Source organism: Gorilla gorilla, chromosome 13 (assembly GCF_029281585.2).
Source record: "Gorilla gorilla gorilla isolate KB3781 chromosome 13, NHGRI_mGorGor1-v2.1_pri, whole genome shotgun sequence".
Classification (NCBI taxonomy): domain Eukaryota; kingdom Metazoa; phylum Chordata; class Mammalia; order Primates; family Hominidae; genus Gorilla; species Gorilla gorilla.
In genome coordinates this window covers 71,886,158-71,909,518 of record NC_073237.2, presented here as the reverse complement: position 1 = coordinate 71,909,518, position 23,361 = coordinate 71,886,158, and the positions used below count along the sequence as shown (strand labels likewise).

At 36.4% G+C, this 23,361-nt stretch overlaps 1 pseudogene; it reads right to left on the bottom strand.

Moving 5' to 3' along the window:
• Positions 1–21,004: 21,004 nt before the first annotated feature.
• On the bottom strand, positions 21,005–21,114 carry LOC115935925 (uncharacterized; annotated as a pseudogene).
• Positions 21,115–23,361: the final 2,247 nt, after the last annotated feature.

The window sequence follows — 23,361 nt, the reverse complement described above, 5'->3', positions numbered from 1 at the left end:
TGAAATTCCCTTTTTCTCTGCTCTGAACACTACCATCACATGGTGTAGTTGCTTTCCTCAACTCAATTCTTCAACCTCTCCAACTCTTCCTTTTAAGTGCCTCTCAGGCTCCTCTTTTCTTCTTTTCATCCAGATTCTCCATTATGAAAGCCTGAGAGTCAGTCTGTCATTGCAGGACCTTCATTGGGGTGGGGTGGAGGTAAAAAGGCTGTGAAGAAGTAGATGGAGTAGGTCAACCCATCATCCTTTTCACTAAACAAGGGCTTGGGGCAAGACTGACGACATCCAGAAATGAATGATTTTGCCTGCCAGTACGTATATGGGTATCAGATTATATTTTGAAACATTAACCCATGCTTCCTTGGCTGACATGTCCCACTGCTCTGAACCTTCTTCTCCCACATTCCCCAGTTCGGGGTAGAGCTGTTACAGCAGAGAGAAATGAAGAGACGATACTTAGCTTTTGAGTTTCAAAGTCAATATCATAAATTGTGATAGAGACATTAGCTTGAAAGAAAAGGTTTTTTTTTTTTATTTTTGCTATTGGAAAAAAGTAGCTATCCAAATGCATGATGCAGTAGTGTGTTTAATCTGTCTCTGAAGTGATAGAGATCTTCTGGACTTGCTGGTATGGTGATGGGAGAGTCAGAAAGCAAAATAGTAAGATGCTGATGAGTGTGCCTGGCACTTCTCCATTTGGGGCTTGTCCTAGAGAGGGTGTGGCCATGGAGCCAGGGGCTATGTCCCTTCAGCCTACTTCTGCTTTCAGAAGTTCTAATGAGTGAGCAAAGACTGACCTTACAATGGCGACATTTTAGGACAAGTGACAAGCTTCCTCTGTTAGTCTTCCTGCTTTCTCCTTCAAGGTTTTGTCTTAGGATGTAATAGAACTGGAAACAAGTATTAACACCTCCAGGGGGCGGTGGTCATTCAGCAAGGTGGGCTAAGGGAGCAAGAGCCAGAGAAGGGACCCTGGGACTGTCTCCTTAAATTTTGCACCCCACTCACCTCACCATGCATAGCTCTCTCTTCAGGTCCCCATCTTTTTACACCTATCAGTAGTTAAGGTGCCCCATTATTGCTAGCTTCAGAGCACTGCATTTTTTCTCTTGGTTCTCTAACAGCCTACACACTCCTATTTATTATTAAATTCTGTTCTAATTACCCAACTGGAGTGTGCCATCTGTTTTCTTCTGCTAGTCTGACCGATATACTTATTTTAAGTACTCAGTATGTAACCTTCAGTATTATTATGGTAGGACAGCTGGCCCTCAGGACCATCTCTAAATGCCTCATTTGAACAGGGCTGCTTGAACAGCTGAATGTTCCAGTCATTTTCAATAGCACTATTCAAATTCATGCACTTTTTCAGCACCTGCCTTCATCAAATGATATCCATATCTACCACTGACCTTTGTGATAAAAACATATTTGCATTACCTCTAAGTTATACTTTGAAGAATCTGTATTCTATAATAGGACAAACAGAGTCAACTGAGCACAGCGTCATTTCAGCAAATTAAGCAACATAACTCCCCCAAATCAATGTTTTTTTTCCCCAACCAAGTTTACACCCATAGTGTAAACTTCCATCCTAACCTTAGATAAATGCTTTTAAAAGCAAGCTGCATTTGACTGGGGGAAGAAAATTAAAAAAAAAAAAAAAACTAAGTCACTGTGAGATCCATTTTCCATTCTTGTTCTTGTTAGTAAATAGTTCAAGTAATTTCTCCCAAGGATGATTGATTATAATTTTATTCATAAAGTTTGGGCTTTTATTATGTGATTCCTTGTGAAGCTATCTTTATGGAGAAACAGCATTGTTAAGTAAGTTTATATTCCCTGAATGAGACATCATTCCAAATATGAAATAAGATTAAACTTGGCCAGCTTTTCCCCCAAAGTGGTTTGTTCTTGTTTTCATACATATGTAAAAATTATATTCTGGGAGCTACACGCAAACCTCAATACAGCAAGTTCCATGATGTGGTGATTAGAATAAAGTTATGGAAAACTATTTGCTTTCAATCTTAAATATATTGTAAACAATTTATAGGGGTCAGATGAGCTAAATGCATTTCGGCTCTTGCTGGATTTAAAAAAATCTAACTACTTCCACGAATATCTTCTAGTATCCTCTTGTTCTACTGTCACTTCTATGAGATCAGCTCTGTGGTTGTTGCTGTTAAAGGATACAAAATCATGGCTAGCCAGGAGGAATAAGTTCTAGAACTCTACAGCACTGTAGGGTGACCAGAGTTAACAATAACATATAGTTTCAAATGGCTGGAAGGAGGATATTGAATGTTCCTAATAAAAAGAAATAAAAATGTTTGCGATGATGGATATGCCAATTACCCTAATCTGATCACTATACATTATATGTATTGAAACATCACTATATACCCCATGAATATGTACAAATAGTATGTGTCAATAAAATTTTTAAAAAAAAATCTCAATGATGAATGGGTTATAAGCTGAAGTAGTACAAACACTTAATTGAGAAAGAGAAGTCTATCTTAGTGACCACTAATCATAAGCGTATGCTATGATCATGAGAAGACTCCTGTGTGAGTCTTCTCATCCTTGGATGTAAATACAGAATAAGGATGAAGCCCAGATTCATCCACCATGCCTACCCCTTTCTTCTGCTTGTTCTGCTTAGCAGTTCACTTAGTAATTATCTTCCTCAGCTTCCCATGGTTGGCTCTACTGGTAATGGAATTAGTTAGTTAATTTTGATCAGAGATATATCAAAACTCTAGTCTTCCAAGTAGTAAGAAAAAATGTCTTGCAAATTGCAAGACACTGGAAAATCAGAGTGCAAGCTACCAATTTGAATTGCTGAAAGCTACCAGTTGAATTGCGAAGTGCTGGCAACCATTGTCAAAGGAACAACTCTCTGCAGGAGAAGAGAGTAAAGCTGGCATGAGAGGTGCTGAGCGATAGCATGGCAACATGATGCCCTGGGTTCTCATGTCATCAATGACATAAACTCCAGCACTTGCTGGTTATGAGAGTCAATAATTCTCCTTTTGTTAAAGCTGTTTTAGCTGCTTTTCTGTAATATCCAACTGGTGGACTTCTGACTAATCCAAAGGCAGGAGACCTCAGCTGGAATTTAGGTTTATTTATTCATTTATAGTGCTATGTCTCAGGTATGCCTCAGGTATGTCTACCTGTCTCAGGTATACCTCTGAGGCTTTGGGGCTCAATTTCAGGCCCAGTCCTCAGAGAGCTTGTTTTCCCAGATGCAAGAGTGAAGTCGCCTCTAAAAATTTGAAATGAATATTATCCTTTGAGACCTAAAACATAAAACATAGTGGGCCAGTGTAGAGAAGAGATTGTACTAGAGATTACACTCCTTACTGAATTGGAGTTAACCCAGTTGTAAAGGCAAAAGTAGAAGAGAAAAGGAATGAGAGGTAGGGATGGAGAGCATCAGGTAGAAAAGTACATTCTAAACTTTAATGTGCACTCAAATCCCTGAAAACCTTATTAAAATGAGCAAGCTGATTCAGTAGACCTGGAGTGGGGCTGACATTCTGCCTTTCCAACAAGCTTCTAGGTGACACTCATGCTGCTGGTCCCCAGACCACGCTTTGAGTTGTAAGGTGCTTCAGAGTACTTTAAGGAAATGAAAATGGCCTAAAAGACTAATAATAATAATAGCAATAACAATAATAATACCTGATGGATGCTGTTATCATCTAAAGAAAGAATACATACATCAGAAAGGTAAGGAAGAAAGTGGGCAGCAATGAGGTACAGAAAAAAGAGAGTCAAAAAAAAGAAAAAAAACAACAACCAAAAAAAAAAACACCAAACCAGAACCACAAAAGCAAAGTCCAAAAAAAACACTATCTCCTGACAAGAAAAAACCCGCTTTGCAACTAATCCCTGTTGTGAATATGAATACACTGGTTTCTCCATCTCCAGTGAAATTAAACTTTTGTAATCCATAGTTAACTTCCATACTCATGAAGCAACCATTTGAATTTTATTTGCCTTTTTGTATGACTTTTCAATAGGAAGAAAATGGGCTTTCCATGCAAAAAAGAATAATCTGCTCCTCATGAGAACTCTTTTATTCACTGTAAATTATGAAATTGTTATGATGTTTATAAATAACAGCTCCTTGTGACTTTGATTGGTGTGACTCAGCATCCCTATGTCTAATCATATTCAAATCATTGAATTGGAGTTTATGAGACCATAAAGTTGAGGATGTTTAAACCACCAAGTTTAAATGCTAACACTTGGTCTATTGGCAAACATTAAATACTCACCTACTCACCCCATACATATCTGACATCGTCAGATGCTTTTTTGAAATTTAACATGTCCCGTAAAATAGTGGCTCAGGATACTTTCCTTTTTTTTTTTTTTTGAGACAAAGTCTGGCTCTGTTGCCCATGCTGGAGTGCAGTGGCACAATCTCAACTCACTGCAACCTTTGCCTCCTGAGCTCAAGCCATCCTCCCACCTCAGCCTTCCAAGTAACTGGGACTGCAGTCACATGCCACCATGCCTGGCTAATTTTTGTATTTTGGGGGAGATGGTGTTTTACTATGTTGCTCAGGCTGGTCTCCAACTCCTGGCCTCAAGCGATCTGCCAACTTCTGCCTCCCAAAGTGATAGGATTACAGGCGTGAGCTACCACACCTGACTTAGAATACCGCTCTTTAATTTGTTAACAGGTGGTGTCATTTTACGATTTTCTTTGTTTTTAAAACAACTTCTTTTTTCTAATCCCGTAGATCCTGATATTGGAAATAGCCTTTCTGCATCTTCCCTACTCTCTTTTGATGGTTGGGGGACCCATTGCTTTATTCACAATTTGCTTTTTCCCACAATTTTAAGACATTCTATTGTTTGCTGGTCCATTGTACCTTATCCCCCAATTATTCTTTTTATTCCTCTTTCTCTATTCTTGATAAAAACAGTAGTGCTGTTTGATTACATTTCTATATAATCAGTTGTGTGTGTGGCATTAGAAGGAGGTTAGTAAAATTCACCTTTCCCATTTATAAACCTCATATCAGCATGTCACGATAATTAGGAACCATTAGAAATGGATGCGTTCACTATGCGAAAAGCAGACATACTATAGCTAATTATCATCACCGAGCTTCTTGCTTTTGTGTCCACACTAATACTGTTCTTGTAAACCTAGCTGCTTTGGGACATCTTGTCAAATGATTCATCAGGGAATACAGAAAGAAGATGGCTTTTAAGTCACTCTTTTGTTAATTGACGATTTAATCTTCTGTGCAGTTACAACCACAAGACCAAATTAGTTTAGATGCTGATGATATTTTCCCTATTAATTTATGAAAATAAAGGGAGGAAAATTGGGCAGATGGGGGGAAGAAAAATAATGGTTTATTATAGAATCTCCCAGGAGAAAATAAGAACGAACCAACAATTTATTTTCACTTTTGTAGATTTACTTTGATGTGGTACAGCAGTTTAATTTCAGTCATGCGGATCTGCCATTGTGTGAAAATGTAACTCAATTCTCATCAGCATACACCAGCAAGGTATTTGATGTTTGCTTTGTTCTTCCCCAAACAACACTGTAAAGCTAAATATGAGTTCTCACCTTAAAGTTTTCTATGTCTCTTGCAAACCAAGCTGATTTGAATAAAAATTTTTAGATATCTGACTTTTAATCAACGATCCAAACTTTTGGCCTGCATATTAAATATGCCACTCTACCCTATTCCACACCTATTTCTCATTTCCTTTTTTTCTATGTGCCTGCCTAAACCCTTTTGAGATAAGATTTATAATCTGGTTTCTGGCGGTCTTAATTTGAAAGGATATTAATTGTTAAACCGGACTATCTACTAATCATATCTTTTAAAAGAACATAGAAAAATAGTTTATTAAATGGCTAAATATATTCCTCACGCTTCTAAGATCTTGTTATATCAAATCCTCAAGGAAGGTCATTGGAGAGCTATTTTAGTAGCTGATTTCCATTGCAACAGAATATACAATTGACAAGCACTAAGACCAATGACCCCAAGTGGAGAGCTTTGAATATCCTAGTTCCTATTTCTCATAGATGGCAAAGTTCAGAAATAAAAATCTCCACCTACAAAGCATGAAGTTTCTTCCTATAAGTTTCCTGCTGAATCCTCCTGCTTTTAGAAGGAAGTTAACTTGACTTTCAGGTCACAAACCTTAACATGCATGGAGAATATCAGTACAAAAATGAAAAAGATGTGAGCCAGACTCCCTTTAAATGGTCTAAGAAGAAGAATTGGAGCACTAAATGGAGCACTTGTGAGTCAGCATGGAGGGCAGAAAATTGGCGATATGTGGGAGGACTTCTACGTTCTATACCCATTGAACCACATGCAAACCCTGACTGAATAAAGATGATAAATGGCAGTAGGAACATTAAACTCACTGGCTCATTGGAAAAGCAGCTCTGCTGACCAGGAGACAGATGGAGGGAGGTCTCTTTTAGGTACATGAAAGAGCATCCTTCACTCAGTTGGGAATGGTTTTTTATGCATTTCCCCCCTCCCTTAAAAATAAAGGATTGATTCAAGGGCAGGACAGTTTAGTAACCAATGTCTAATAGTACACATGATTTTAACTATGGGACAATAGTAAACAGTCACTATTAAAATATGCTGATTTATTTAAAGACAACAGATAGATAAATGTACCATGATAGTTCTATATCAGGAAATGGCCTACACTGCAGAGATTGATAATTGCCATTTGGAACCATTCTGACCTTCTTTCTTGATAATGAGAACTCTGATGTCTAGCAATCATAGAGCCAATTAGACAGATTACATTTTCCAAATAGCCATGTGACTTAACATGTAAGCCTAAGTGGTATGTGGAAATGAGAAGGAAGATCCTGGGTCTGCTCTCTCCAAATCAGCTCTACATCCTTCTCCATTATTCTTTCCACCCTGTGACATGGAATTTTAGAGAACACATTAATGAGCTCCCTTGACCTCCAACTTCCATTTGGCCTTGGCCAGGAAGGCACCAAGAGGAGACTCTGAAGGATGGGAGGTGATATGGTTTGGCTGTGTCTTCACCCAAATCTCATCTTGAATTGTAGCTCCCACAATTCCCATGTGTCATGGGAGGGATGCAGTGGGAGACAATTGAATCATGGGAGTGGGTCTTTCCTGTGCTGTTCTTGTGATAGTGAATAAGTCTCACAAGATCTGATGGTTTTATAATAGGGAGTTTTCCTGCACAAGTTCTCTCTTGTCTATCACCATGTAAGACATGCCTTTTGCCTTCCATCATGATTGTGAGGCCTCCCCAGCCATGTGGAACTGTGAGTCCATTAAACTTCTTTTTCTTTATATATTACCCAGTCTCAGGTATGTCTTTATCAGCAGTGTGAAAACAGACTAATACAGGAGGGGAGAGAATTTGGACTATTACTGACTATAAGATTATTGAATGCATTTATGATTTATTTGCAGTTCTTTTTATTCCCAGGATATTTCTAACTAGGGATTTACTTTCAAAAAGTTTAATTTAAAGTTACTTGGAAAAATGTCTTCTCTCCATGTGCCAGGCTATGAGTTGGTATGGTACATTCCTTTACTAAAAGCTGAGCCTCCTGAATAATCACCCTCTCCCACAGATACAGCTCTCTCTGTAGATTACAATAACTACTTCCTTTCTTGGTCTCTTTGGGCCTAGTGGTGGTAATGCATCTCTCAACTGATAGTCATGTTAGAGATGTTCGAACCAGAGCAATTCCATCTTGAATAGGTGCTGGGTAAAATAATTCTGAGACCTACTGGGATACATTCCCAGTAAGTTAGGCATTCTAAGTCACAGGATGAGACAGGAGGTTGGCACAAGATACAGGTCATAAAGACCTTGCTAATGAAACAGATTGCAGTGAAAAAGCCAGCCAAAACCTACCAAAACCAAGATGGTGACTACAGTGACCTGTGGTTGCCCTCACAGTTCATTTTATGCTATTTATAATACATCAGCATGCTAAGAGACACTCCCACCAATGCCATGAATTACCCTATATGGTCTAAAAAGGGGAAGAGCCCCTCAGTTCCAGGAATTGCCCACCCCTTTCCCAGAAAACTCATGAATAATCCACTCTTTCTTTAGTATAGAATCAAGAAATAACCATAAAAATGGGTAACCAGCAGCCCTGGGGGATGCTCAGCCTATGGAGTAGCCATTCATTTATTCCTTTACTTTCTTAATAAACTTGCTTTCATTTTACTGTATGAATTCACTTCGAATTCTTTCTTGCGCGAGATCCAACAACCCTCTCTTGGGGTCTGGATCAGGACCCCTTTCTTGTAATGGTCCCAGGTATCTGGCTATCCTTTGTTATTTTTCTCTTAACTGCTCATTCTATTGTCAATAGTCCTTTTATTAAATTCTGTTCACTTACCTCATTTGAGTATACTGTTTGTTACCCAAAAGATTATTTCCTTAAGAAGGTATGGGTGCACATTTCCCCTCCTTATTCTTCCTCCCACTAGCTGGGATGCATGACATAATGGCTGGAGCTGGAGCAACCATCTTGGGTTATCTAGAAGAAAGCAGTGGGTGGTGAAGCAGCAGGATGAAAGAAATGTTGGTCTTTGATGATCATAGACTGACATATCAGCTCTTTTTTTTTTTTTTGAGACAGAGTCTTGCTCTGTTGCCCAGGCTGGAGTGCAATGGTGCAATCTCGGCTCACTGCAACCTCCACCTCCTGGATTCAAGTGATTCTTCTGCCTCAGCCTCCTGAGTAGCTGGGATTACAGGTGTGCACCACCATGTCCAGCTAATTTTTGTATTTTTTAGTAGAGACAGGGTTTCACCATGTTGGTCATGCTGGTCTTGAACTCTGGACCTCATGATCCACCTGCCTCAGCCTCCCAAAGTGCTGGGATTACAGGTGTGAGCTACCATGCCTGGCTGACATATCAACTCTTGACTACTAATCTCCAATTGTTTTTTACACCTTGCTCCTGCCCCAGACTATCCTCTTACTATCTACTGCTCATTTACCTCAAAATTTATTTCCTTCATATCAGACATCTCTACTTGCTCAGTGGAATTTTCCCTAGCTCTTAAATGGCAAGTCCTTTGAGGTAAGGCTGGAACTTCCATCTAGTCCCTGACCCTGCAGGGCAAAGTGGTATTGTCTTCTCTGCTTCCACATTCACAAGTGGAAGTGAAACAAAAGCCTCTTTGCTGTTGAATTTTCCCTTGATTCATCTAAAATAATTATCTGCTCCAGGACTGTGGCCAGGGGTGGGGAATTAAAGGCAAACATGTCTCATAATCTGTTTCCCTACTTCCAATTTTCCAATTTCTTCTCATAATCTATTGAGGTTTATGCAGTGTGCCTTTTCCTTACATTGCATCTGGAATTTTCTCTACCCTATACCTTATCAAGTATCATCTGGCTCCATGGTTACTCCAGCCAGGCCCCATCTGCTAACGGGAACACAAAGAAATTTAGAAATTCCAGTGAATCCCCTTGTGGTAGAGTTAGAAAATATTATAATATTCTTTTTGAGAAAAAATAGCACAGTAACTGTGAATATTCATTGCTAGGATTAGTTTTTTAGGGAGCTAGCTTTACAGGTAATAATTCTGAGGGAATGGGACATAGTTTTGTCAGTGAATACAAGTTGGACCACCAAAAACCAGCATGAGAGCCCTAAGTGCCTGTGAAAAGGTGAAAATACAAAAGCTTAGAAGAAAACCTTGCAGAAGACAAACTACTTCCATGAAGGACAGAAATTATGCCTATTTCATAAATGACTAATAGAGTTACAAGGTCCTGGTACCCCATTTAGAGCCTTCCTACTAACAGTTTCCTAGCCCAATAAACTTTAAAGTTAAAAGAGGCAAATTTTATTTACTGCCCACCTCCTATGTCCCTTACTTCCTGCTGCTTCTGCTAGTCATTTCTGGGTTTGTCTGTCTACCAGGGGACTAGAGCAGGAACATAAAAGCTCTAGACATGAAGGGGAGAAGAAAAGATACATAATCAAAAGTCTCCATGGACAAAGACAGCCAGATGAGAAGAGCAGAGGTGTTTGGGGTGGAAAATAGTGAAGGCAGTGGTGAAATAAACATTCATAGTGTAATAGTGTAATGTACATGTTTGAATCAAATAAACCTGAAATTACCAGTCATCTAATTTTAGAATTTAAATGAGCCACCAGAGTCACTGAGGTTTAAATTCCCACCACCTCTCTCACAACTCTGACAGCTGGAACATTGTAACAGTGTTCACCTTTGGATATCTCTCATGGTGAGCAAGTTCCTCTTTATGTTTCCACTGTATGAAAATATATAGGGTAATGCAATCAGTTTTAATTTTACATCTAATGTCACACTGTACATTTAAAAATAAACTATAGTATATCAGAAGGTCACTGGCAGAGTGCTGCTCAAACCCAAATGATGGGGCTTCAGTTACTAAATAAAGACTCACTTTATCTTACTTATGCTGATGTCCAGGAGTGTTATTAAGGTTTATATTTAGAACCCTTTAAATCCAGAATGTAAAATCAGGAAAGCTCTGCATTCTCCAAAGCACTCTATCAGCTCAAAATATTAGGTATGTATTCAACTCTACTTCCCTCAAGCAAAACTAAAAATGTGTGGTAACAAAGAAGTAATACCTTGAGTCCCATGTTTGAATAAATTCTGCTCTAGAGGATACTTCACAATAAATTTATGCTTAATAAATATGTATGTTATAGAGCCTGGACAAATATCTAAAATAAAACAGAATTAAATGCATCTTCTTATTGAAGGACCTCTCAAAATTATTAAACAATAAATAATTCAGGTTTCCCAGGCATTTTATTATATTGTTCTCCATTTTCAGAAACTAATAACTGGTAATTCCTCATGGCACACATGGATGTAGGGAGGGGTTCTGGAATTCCTATGTTACACAAGGGAGAGAGAACCATAGCAAGGGACAAAGAAACTGGCTGAGTTGGCTCTCGGCTTCTCATGTGATGTCAGGAGGACCATGTGATATTATGCAGGCTATAGTCTACTGCCTCATTTCTCCTTCTGGATTGTGAAAGCACTTAAACCAGGCCTGGTCACTTTCCAGAACTTCATGAGGCATAGTGGCTACATGCGACTTCCTACAACTCTGCTCTTCCCACCCTTGCCTACAGAGTGGTCTTAATGGCAGAGCGATGAAAAGATGGAACCAGGGTGAAAACGCAAATCCACACCAGGATGCTGATATGACTGCATATCTTTCCAGAACAAATCCAGAGAAAGGGCTCTAACAGAGCTTCATATCTGAAGTGTCCTGGAGAAATTTCCTTAAAATTTCTATGGAATTTTCCGTGGAAACCTTAGAGCACAGGTTCAGAAGTTGCCCCTATTTGCTAATCTGCTTAATCTCTTAAAGCCTAGAATTTCCCACACTCCAGCAAACTAAATAGCCATCACTTTCTTGACCTTCAGCTGTGAATCCTGAAGCTAGCACCTACACTTTGCTCAGGCATGTCTCCTTCACATCTCATTCTGGAAGTCTTTTGAGCTGAATTCCCCAAGCCATGAAGGGGAGCAGTGAGTACCAATATCACCAGCACTACAGGGAATAGTCCCAGGTACCAGCACTCAATTTTGAGTTTTCATGTCACCAATCACTATTAAAGGAGAAAGCACTGCATTGGAAAGAATCATTGACTGTATAAAATTAACATCACCACCACATGATATAAGCATTGAACCTCATTCATGAAAATTACAGAAAGAACTTTTAATTGGATTTTTACAACATATATTGCAGTGTAGGAGATCTTCAGGTGAACAGTTTTTGATGTCAACATAAATATTTAGAAAATATTTAGAAAATCAGACTGAAATAATATATAACTCTCATGCAGACTTTTAATTCCTTCTTACTAGGGCATTTGTAAACACTGCTCAGAGTGACTACTTGAAACATTTCTGTCCTTGTCCAGTCTGGAAGCAACTTGTTCTTGTCTTTCCCCAACTCCTTCTCCTCCTCCTCCCCTTCCTCTCTCCTTTCTTCCCTTCCTCCTTTCCTTCCTTCCTCTCACCCTCTATCTCTTGTTTCCTCCTTCCCGTCCTTCCTTTCTTCTCTTTCATTTCTTCCTTCTTCCTTATTGCTTCTCCTCTTCTTTCTCTCCCTCTTCCTCCTCCAACTCCCATCCTCGTCTTTTTTTAATCTCTTCCCTAAATAAAGAATATGTAAATTAAACAGAACGTTTTTCTTTCTTCAGGGAGCTTATCAATTAAAGCAGACAACACTAATACTAATGCATGTTGGTGTATTCATAGAATTAAATATGGAAAAAGGCTCTTTGAATCATTTGGGAAATGGTCTGTGAAGAAAAGAAACTTTTAATTGAATTTCGAATGTTTGGAACGTAATTGGGAAACTAAATTTGAGAGAAGTTGTACAAGCTTGTTTAAAAACAGTTTTGTTTTTATCAAGTGTGTTTACTGTATTCTGAAGGAAGAGAATCTCAAGTTTGGAGAGTAAAAATGTCTTTCTACTACAGATGACCCATTTTGGTATAAGGAGTGAAACCAAAGAATTTATGTTAAGGATTTTAGTGCTAGGGATCTAGAATGTCTCCAGTAAAAACTATCTGTCTTGGAGGAAACTGTCACTGAAATATGTGCCTAAATTTGGGGGTAACCAGGAGGCAAGAGAACAGAGAAGGCCTTCTTTATTAAGAACCTAAAAAGAGGCTTGGCAGCATGCCAACTGTGTCAGGCAGCTACCTTCCAGGGTGGGAAAAAAAACTTATTATAGTCTTCTAAACACAACAAGGAGTAATAGAAAGTGACGAGGATTGGTTCCAAGTTTTTGCTATTGTGAATAATGCCGCAATAAACATATGTGTGCATGTGTCTTTATAGCAGCATGATTTATAGTCCTTTGGGTATATACCCAGTAATGGGATGGCTGGGTCAAATGGTATTTCTAGTTCTAGATCCCTGAGGAATCGCCACACTGACTTCCACAGTGGTTGAACTAGCTTACAGTCCCACCAACAGTGTAAAAGTGTTCCTATTTCTCCACATCCTCTCCAGCACCTGTTGTTTCAAATCTCCAACAATGATAGACTGGATTAAGAAAATGTGGCACAAATACACCATGGAATACTATGCAGCCATAAAAAATGATGAGTTCATGTCCTTTGTAGGGACATGGATGAAATTGGAAATTCTCAGTAAACTATCGCAAGAACAAAAAACAAAACACCGCATATTCTCACTCATAGGTGGGAATTGAACAATGAGAACACATGGACACAGGAAGGGGAACATCACACTCTGGGGACTGTTGTGAGGTGAGAGGAGAGGGGACGGATAGCACTGGGAGATATATCTAATGCTAGATGATGAGTTAGTGGGTGCAGCGCACCAGCATGGCACATGTATACATATGTAACTAACCTGCACATTGTGCACATGTACCCTAAAACTTAAAGTATAATAATAAATAAAAAATTAAAAAAATAAAAGAAAGAAAGTGACGAGGAGATGAGGGCCAGAAGATCTGAACTCTGTGGACAGATGAGAGAGTGTATAGGTCTCATGAACTTATTCATTTTATCTTGAAAAACCTGAAAGGAAGGCCACTACCTATTTTTAATTGCCACTCTAGCCTGCACATGACCTTTAAGTATTTGGGAAAATTCTAGCGGATTGTTGATAAAGTTGGCTTGTATGAAAGCCACCTCTTTCTCCCATCCTCTGCTAAAAGTGAAATGGTTCATGTGTTTATCTCTCTGCAAAAGTGCTTGTCCTTTAAAATCAGTTCACTGGTTGTCTTGCAACCTTAGCTCTCCAATGGGCTCCAGAAGTGTTATGATTTTTATTTAACCTTTTCTCATTGTTAGGTTAAAAGAGATGTTCTTTGGAGCATTCTACATTTTAAGTAGATGCAGAAGTTGGTTTTGACAATTAGAAATAAAGCTTTTATGAACATTTGTGATCAAGTCTTTTTGTGGGCATATGTCTTCTGTAAGGTAAAGGAATGGAATGGTTGGGTTGTTTGGTAAGTGCATGTTTTACTTTTTAAGGAACTGCTGGCTTTTTTTCCAAAGGGGCTCTATTATTTCACATTCCCAACAGTAGCATATGAGAATTCCAGTTGTTTACATCATTACCCATACTTCCTATTATCAACCTTTTTTTAATTTTAGTTATTCCATGGGTAGGTGAGTAGTGATATCTCATTGCGGTTTGGATTTTCATTTCCCTGATGACTCATGATGTTGGGCATCTTTTCATGTGGTTATCAGCCATTCTTATATCTTCTTTTATTAAGTGTCTGTTTAAATATTTTTCTTATATTTTATTGGGCTGTTCCTATTCTTAATGTAAAAATTCTTTATATAGTCTAGATAAAAGCCCTTGGTCAAATATAAGTATTGCAATATTTTCTCCACATTTTTCACTTGCCATTTCACTTTTTGATGTCTTCCAAAGAGCAAAAATTCTTAATTTTGTTAAAGTCTAACTTCTCAATTTTTTTTCTCTTATGATTCCTGTTGTTTTTATTCTAGCTAAGAAATATTTGCCTATGTAAAAGTCTTAAGTTTTTTCTTTTGTGTTTTCTTCCAAATGTTTTATAGCTTTATTTCTTACTTCTGGGTCTGTGTTCCATTTCAACTTAATTACTGTTTGTAGAGTGAGGTAAGGCAAGAGTCAGTGTTCATTTTCCCCATATAGATAGTCTTATTATTCCAGTATCTTTTGTTGAAAAGACTATCATTTCCCCTCTTAAATTGTCTTGGTGTCTCTGTTAAAAGTTAATTCATCATGAAACACAGGTTTCACTTTCTGGACTCTGTATTCTCTTCCACTCATGTGTATGTTTATCTTTTTGCCAAAACCATACTGTCTTAGTTACTGTAGCTTAATAATAAATCTTACAGTCAGCTTATATAAGTCTTAGGATATGGTTTGGCTCTGTGTCCCTACCCAAATCTCATCTTGAATTGTAATTCCCATAATCCCCCTGTGTCAAGGGCGGGAACTGGTGGGAGGTGATTGGATCATGGGGGCAGTTTCCCCCCTGCTGTTCTCTTGAGAGTGAGTGAGTTCTCAGGAGATCTGAGGGTTTTATAAGGGGCTCTTCTCCCTTCACTCATACATTCTCTCTTGCCTGCCCCCATGTAAGATGTGCCTTTTCTTCTCTTTCACTTTCCACCATGATTGTAAGTTTCTTGAGGCCTCCTCAGCTGTGCAGAACTGTGAGTCTATTAAATCTGTTTCTTTTATAAATGACTTAGTCTTGGGTGTGTCTTTAAAGCAGTGTGAAAATGGACTAATACATCTTCCAGCTTCTTTCAGTTTTAAATCTGGCTTTGGCAATTCTAATCATTTGCATTTTCATATACATTTTAGAAATCTTTGTCAATATCTTCAAAAAATTATTGAGATATTTTGTGAGGGTTCTCTAGAGAAACAGAACCAATAAAATGTACATAGATATAAAGAAGAGATTTATTACAGGAATTGGCTTACATAATTCTGAAAGCTTGGAAGTCTTATGCTGCCTGAAAGCTGGAGGACCAGGAAAGATGGTGTTGTAATTCAGTACAAGGCCACAGGTCTGATAACCCAGAGGATGGTGAGTGTAGAAGATGAGGGGCTGGTGTAAGTTCCAGAATCTGAAGGCCCCAGGATCTCTAATGTCCCAGGCAAGAATAACTCAAAAAGAGAGAAAAAATTTTGCCATTTCTCTGCCTTTTTGTTTTATCTGAGCCCTCAGTGATTGGCCAATGCCCACGCACGTTGGTTAGGGTAGAACTTTACTCAGTCAACTGATTCAAATGCAAATCTCTCTCAGAAATATTTTCATAGACACACCCAGAATACTGTTTTACCAGCTATCAGGGTATCTCTTAACCAAGTCAAGCTTACACATAAAATCAATCATCACAAGTATTAACTGAGATTGAGTTGAATTTATAGATCAAGTAGGGTAATTTGACATTTAACAATATTAAGTCTTCCAATCCATGAACATAGTATATCTTTTTATTTATTTTGGTTTATTTAATTTTGTTCAGCAGTGCCTTTTAATTTTCAGTGTAGAGGTCTTTCACGTCTTGTTCAATTTACTATGAAATATTTTGTGTTTTTCTACGCTATTGTAAATAATTTTTTAAATTTAATTTTCTATTTTTTGCTACTAGTATATAAAAACATTGATTTCTGCATATTAACCTTATATCTTCTAACCTTGCTAAATTCACATATTAGTACTAAATATTAACTTTGTATCCTGTAAGCTTGCTAAGGTTATTAGTCCTCATTTGTTAGTCTTGGTAATTATTTCATACATTAATTTGGATTTTCTATGTAAACAATCACACTGTATACAAGTAAAGATAGTTTTACTTCTCTTCTCAGCTCTTTATGCCTTATTGCTTTATTACAATGGTTAGAAACCCCAGTACAATGTTATGTAGGTATTACTGCAATAAGTATTCTTGCTGTGTTCCCAGTTTTAGAAGAGAAGAATTTAGATTTTCTACATAAAGTATGAATTGGCTATAGTTTCATAAATGCCATTTATCAGACTGAGAAAATTCCCTAGTATTCCTAGCTTGGTGAGAATATTTATAATGAATGAATATTGCATTTTGATGAATGCTTTTTCTGAAGCTATTAAAATGAGCATATGTTTTTTCCCGTTTATTTTGTCACTATGGTAGATTAAATTGATTTTTGCTTATCTTAGATAAATCTTACCAAGTTATGATGTGTTATCCCTTCACGTATAAATTATAAATATTGATTTGCTTATGTTTAAAGGGTTTGTGTGTTTATTGGTCTATTATTATTTTTTATTATTATTATTATTTTGTAATGTGTTTGTCAGGTTTTAGTGCTAGGGTTCTACTGGCCTTATAAAATAAGCTGTGAAAAGTTTCATATCCATCTATTTTCTAAAAGATTTTTGTGTAAGATTGGTATTATTTTTCCTTGAATATTTTATACACTTCTTAAGTGAAACCCTACGGGCCTGGAGATTTCTTGGTCAAAAAGGTTTCTGATAATGAATTCAATTGAGTTAATTGATGGAAGGTTATTCAGATTTTCTGTTTCATCTTGTGTTAATTTTGTAAATTGGATTCTTCAAGAAATTTGTTCTTGTTTCTTCTAAGTTGTCAAATTTGTTGGCACCAAGTTGTTTATAATAGTCTCTTCATTAAAACATTTTTTAAGTTTCCGCAGTGATAATTCTGTCTCTACTCTAATCCCTGGCAACCACTGATCTTTTTATTGTTTCCATAATTTTGTCTTTTCCAGAATGCCATATATTTGGAATCATACAATATGTAGCTTATTAAGATTGGCGCTTAGGAATATGCAATTAAGTTTCTTTCATGATTTTTCTTGACTTGATAGCTCATTTCTTTTTAGTTCTGAATAATATTCTATTGTCTAAATGTACCACAGTTTATTTATTCATTTACATACTGAAGGACAACTTAGTTGTTCAGGTTTTAATAATTATAAATAAAACTGCTATAAATGTCTCAGTACAGGCTTTTATGGACATAAGTTTTCAGCTGCTTTAGGAAAATAACAAGAAATATTATTGCTACACCATATAGCAACAGTTTGTTTAGTTTTGTAAGAAACTGCCAAACTGTCTTCCAAAGTGGCTGTGCCATTTCACAGTCCCACCAGCAATAAATGAGTGTTCCTCTTTATTCACAACCTCACCACAATTTGGTGGTGTTAGTGTTCTGGATTTTGGCTGTTCTAATCAGTGTGTAGTAGTATCTCACTGTTGTTTTAATTTTCATTTCCCTGATGACATAATGCAAAACATCTTTTCATGTGCTTATTTTACATCTGTATGTCTTCTTTGGGGAGGTATCTGTTGAGGTCCTTGGTCAATTTTTTAATTGAGTTGTTTGTTTTCTTATTGTTAGGTCTTAAAAGTTCTTCGCATATTTTGGATAACAGTTCTTTATCAGATATTTTCTCCCAGTTCATAATTTGTCTTTTCATTCTCTTGAAAGTGTCTTTTGTAGAGCAGGGATTTTTCATTTTAATCACGTTCAGCTTGTCAATTATTTCTTTCATAGATAGTGTCTTTGGTGTCATATGTAAAAAGCCATTGCCCACCCCAAGGTTATCTGAATTTTCTTCCATGTTATCCCCTGGGGGTTTTATAGTTTTGTGTTTTACATTTAGATCTGGGATCCCATTGAGTTAATTTTTATGAAGTGTGTAAAGTCTGTGCCTAGACTGTTCCCTCCTGTCCCCTGCCCTCCCCTCCCCTTTCCTCACCTCTTTCCTTTCCTTCTCTCATGTGCCCATCTATTACAGCATCATTTGCTGAAAGAATTTTTTTTCTCCGTTATATTTTCTTTGCTTTTTTGTCAAAGATAAGTTGAATGCATTTACATGGGTCTATTTCTGGGCTCTCTATTTAGTTCCATTGACCTATTTGTCTTTTCTTTTGCCAATACCACACTCTCTTGATTATTGTAACTTTATATAATAATAAGTCTTGAAGGCAGGTAGTACTAGTTACTAGTTATCCAACTCTGCTCTTCTCCTTCAATGCTGTGTTGGCTATTCTGGATTTTTTTTCCTTTCCATGTAAACTTTACAGTTTGTTTACATGTACAAATTAATGTGCTGGGATTTTCATTAAGATTGCATTGAACCTATACATCAAGTTGACAAGTATTGACATCTGGACGATATCAGCCTTCCTATTCATGAATATGAAATATCTCTCCATTTAATTAGTTCTTCTTGGACTTTTTTCATCAAATTTTTTAGTTTCTCATGTAGATTTTGTACATACTGTCATAGATTTATATCTAAGTATTTAACTTTGGGGGTGCTAATGTAAATATTATTGTGCTTTTAATTTCAAATTTCACTTATTCAGTACTGGTATGTAGAAAAGTGATTGACTTTTGTATATTAACTTTATATCCTGCAAACTTGCTATAATCACTTATTAGTTCCAAGAGAGTTTTGAATTAATTTTTAATTTTCCAAATAAATAATCATGTCATCTGTAAACAGAGACAGTTTTATTTCTTCCTTCCCCAACTGCATACATTTTATTTCCTTTTCTTGTCTTCTTGTATCAGCTAGAACTTCTAGTACGATATTGAAAAGGAGTGTGAGAAGGGACATCCTTGCCTTGCTGCTGGTCTTACTGAAAAAGCTTGAAGTTTCTTATAATTAAGTATAATGTTAGCTGTATGTTTTCTAAGTGTTTTTAATCAAGTTATGGAAGTTCCCCGTTATTCCTAGTTTGCTGAAATTTTTTTATCATCAGTAATAGATGTTAGATTTTGATAAATGCTTTTTCTGCATCTATCGATATGATCACATATTTTTTTCTTCTTTAGCCTATTGATACAATGGCTTACATTAACTGATTTTCAAATGTTTTACCAGGCTTGCATACCTGGAATAAATCCCACTTGGTAGTGGTTTATAATTTTTAAAATACATCTTTGGATTCTACTTGATAATATTTTGTTGAGAATCTTTGCATTTATTTTCATGAGAGATATTGGTGTGTAGTTTTCTTTTGATGTCTTTTTCTTTTTTGTTGTTATTAGGGCAATGTTGGCCTCATAGAATGGATTAGAAAGTATTCCTTCTTCTTCTATCTTCTGAAGGAGATTGCAGATTGGTATAATTTCTCCTTTAAAGGTTTGGTAGAATTTACCAGTGAACCCATCTAGACCCAGTGGTCTCTGTTTTGAAAGATTATTAATCATTGATTTAATTTCTTTAATAGACATATGTCTATTCAGATAATCTATTTCTTCTTGTGTGAGTTTTGGCAGATTTTGTCTATCAAGGAATTGTTGCATTTCATCTAATAGGTTATCAAATTTATGGGCATACAGTTGTTCATAATATTCTTTTCTTTTCCTTTCAATGTCATGGAATCCATAGTGATAGTCTCTCTTTTCTTTCTCTTAATCTGTATCCTCTCTCTTTTTTTCTTAGTTAGCCTGGATGGAGGCTTATTAATTTTATTGATATTTTCAATAAACCAGGTTTTGGTCCTGTTGGCTTTCTCTATTAATTTTCTATTTAAAATTTTATTAATTTCTGTTCTAAGTTTTAGCATTTCTTTTTTATGCTTACTTTGAATTTAATTTGCTCTTTTCTTTATAGTTTCCTAAGGTAAAAGCATAGAGTACTGATGTTAGATCGTTCTTCTTTTCTAGTATATATGTTTGATGCTATAACTTTCCCTCTAAGCACTATTTTCACTGCATCTCAGAAATTTTTAATAAGTTTTGTTTTAATTTTCATTCAGCTTAAAAATTTAAAAAATGTATCTTAAAATTTCTTCTTTGACTCATGTATTATTTATAAATGTATTATTTAATCTCCAAGTATTTGGGGGGATTTTCCAGCTGTCTTTCTGGAAAAAAAAGAAATTTATTTCTAGTTTATTTCTCTTGTGGTCTGAGAGCAGACACTGTATAATTTCTATTATTTTAAATTTGTTAAAATGTGTTTTATGGGTAAAAATATGGTCTATCTTGGTAAATGTTTCATGTAAACTTGAGGAAAATGTGTAACTGGCCGTTGTGGGATGAAGAAGTCTATAGATGTAAGTTATATCCAGTTGATTAACATCCAGTTGTTGAATTCAGCTACGACCTTAGTAGTACTTTACCTGCTTGATCTATTCATTTTTAACAGAGGCATGTTGAAGTCTCTAAAGGTAATGAATTAATCTATTTCTCTTTGAAATCTATCAGTTTTTGACTCATGTATTTTCATGTTCTGTTGTTGGATGTATACTCATTAAGGATTGTTACATTATCTTACAGAATTAACCCCCTATATTACTATGCAATACCCCATTTATTCCTGATAATTTTACTTGCTATAAAATTGGCTGTGCCTCAAATTAATATGGCTACTGTCCCTTTCTTTTTATTAGTGTTAGCATGGTATATCTTTCTCAAATCCTTTACTTTTTTTTCCACATCAAGCAGGTATGATAGTATGCCAACATTGCAAAAAGGTTTGAGAGAAGTGCATCTCACACATGAGTGTAAAAAACCCAGTCATCACACTTATGAACCCAAAAAGGATTAAACCTTTTACTTTTATTCTATGTGTCTCGTGGGCAACATACATTTGGCTCTTGTTTTTTGATCCCCTCTGGCATTCTCTTTTGATTGGTGCATCTAGACCAGTGATTATTGATATAGTTGGATTAATATCTACTATATTTGTTACTGTTTTCTATTTGCTATCCTTGTTTTTTGTTCCTATTTTTGTCTTCTACTCTTTCTGCCTTTTGTGGTTTTCAGTAAGCATTTTATATGATTATTTTTTCTCTATGTTTTTTTTTTAATTTTTGAGATGGGATCTAGCTCTGTCACCCAGGATGGAGTGCAGTGGTATGATCTGGCTCACTGTAGCCTTGAACTCCTGGTTCAAACAATATTCTCACCTCAGCCTCCTGAGTAACTGGAACTACAAGTGTGCACCATCATGCTCAGCTAATTTTTAATTTTTTTTGTTGAGACAGGGTTTGCGAGGGTTGCCCAAGCCGGTCTCAAACTTCTGGGCTCAAGCAATCCACCCACCTAGGCCTCTGAAAGTGCTGGGACTACAGGCATGAGCCACCATGCTTGACCTTCTCTCCTTTTTTTTAACATATCAGTTACACTTCTGTTTTCTCACCTTTTTAATGTCTGCCCTTGAGTTTGCAATATAAATTTACTACTAATTCAAATATATTTTCAAATAACACTACACTACTTTAAGGGCAATGTACTTACCTACAGTAATGAAATCATCCTCATTACCCCCCTCACCCCTGGTATCATTGTTGTCATTCATTTCACTTACACATAAACAAATATAATCATAAGCGTATATAAGTAAGAACATGTAATCAAATACATTGTTGCTCTTATTATTTTAAATAAACTGTTATCTGTTAACTCAATTAAGAATAAAAAAGTTATTTTATCTTCACATGTTCCTTCTTTGATGCTCTTCCTGTCTTCATGACTATTCAAGCTTCTGACATATATACTTTTATTTCTCTCTACAGAACTTCTTTTTAGCATTTCTTGTAAGGCAGATTTACTAGCAAAAACTTTCCTCAATTCTTGTTTGTCTAAGAAAGTCTTATTTCTTCACTTTGAAAGATAATCTTATGAAATACAGAATTCTAAGATGTTGCTTTTTTTCTCTCAACACTTTAAATATATTTCACCCCACTCTCTTCTTGCTTGCATGATTTCTGAAGAGAAGTGGGATGTAATTTTCATCTTTGCTCCTCTATAGATAAAGCAGGGTTTCCCCCCTCTGGTTTCTATCAGGATTTTTTCTTTATCTTTGATTTTCTGTAGTTTGAATATGATATACCTAGGTGTGGGATTTTTTGTGTTTGTTGTTTTGTTTTGCATTTATCTTCTTTGCAGTTCTATGATCTTCCTGGATCTGTGGTTTGATGTCTGGCATTAATTTGGAAGAATTGTCAGTCATTATTGTTTCAAATACTTCTATTCTTGTCTCTCTTCTTTCTCCTTCTGGTATTTTCATTACACATATGTCACACCTTTTACAGTTGTCCCACACTCCATGGATATGCTGTTCTGTGTTTTAAGTCTTTTTTCCTCTCTGCTTTTCAGTTTTGGAAGTTTCTATCAAGGTAACTGCAAGCTCAGAGATTCTGTCCTCAACCATGTCCAGTCTACTAAATAAGCCCATCAAAGGCATTCTTCACTTCTGTTACAATGCTTTTGAACCATAGCATTTCTTTTCAATTTTTTCTTAAAATGTCTATCTCTCTGCTCACATTGCCTATCCCTTCTTGCATGCTATCTACTTTATCCATTGGAGCCCTTAGCATATTAATTACAGTTGTTTTAAATTCCAAGTCTGGCCAACAGCAAACAGAGATTGAACAAGTAAAAACACAACAAAGAAAAGCCCAGCATCCGATGACTTCACAGCTGAATCCTACCAACTTTTCTAAAAAATAGAGCTAGAGAGGATACTTTGAAACACATTTTATAAGGCTAACATCACCTTGATACCTAAGCCAGACAAAGGTGTCATAAGAAAACTACAGGCCAATTTCTCTGATGAATATTGGTGCAAATATCCTCAATGAAATATTAGTAAACCAAACCCAACAACACATCAAAAAGATTTTACATCATGACCAAGTAGTACTTATCTCTGGCATGCAAGGCCAGTTTAACATTGGCAAATTAATCAATATACTACATCACGTTAAAAGAATGAATGATAAAAGCCACATGATCATCTCAATTGATGTGGAAAAAGCATTCAGCAAAGTCTAATGTTCTTTTTTGA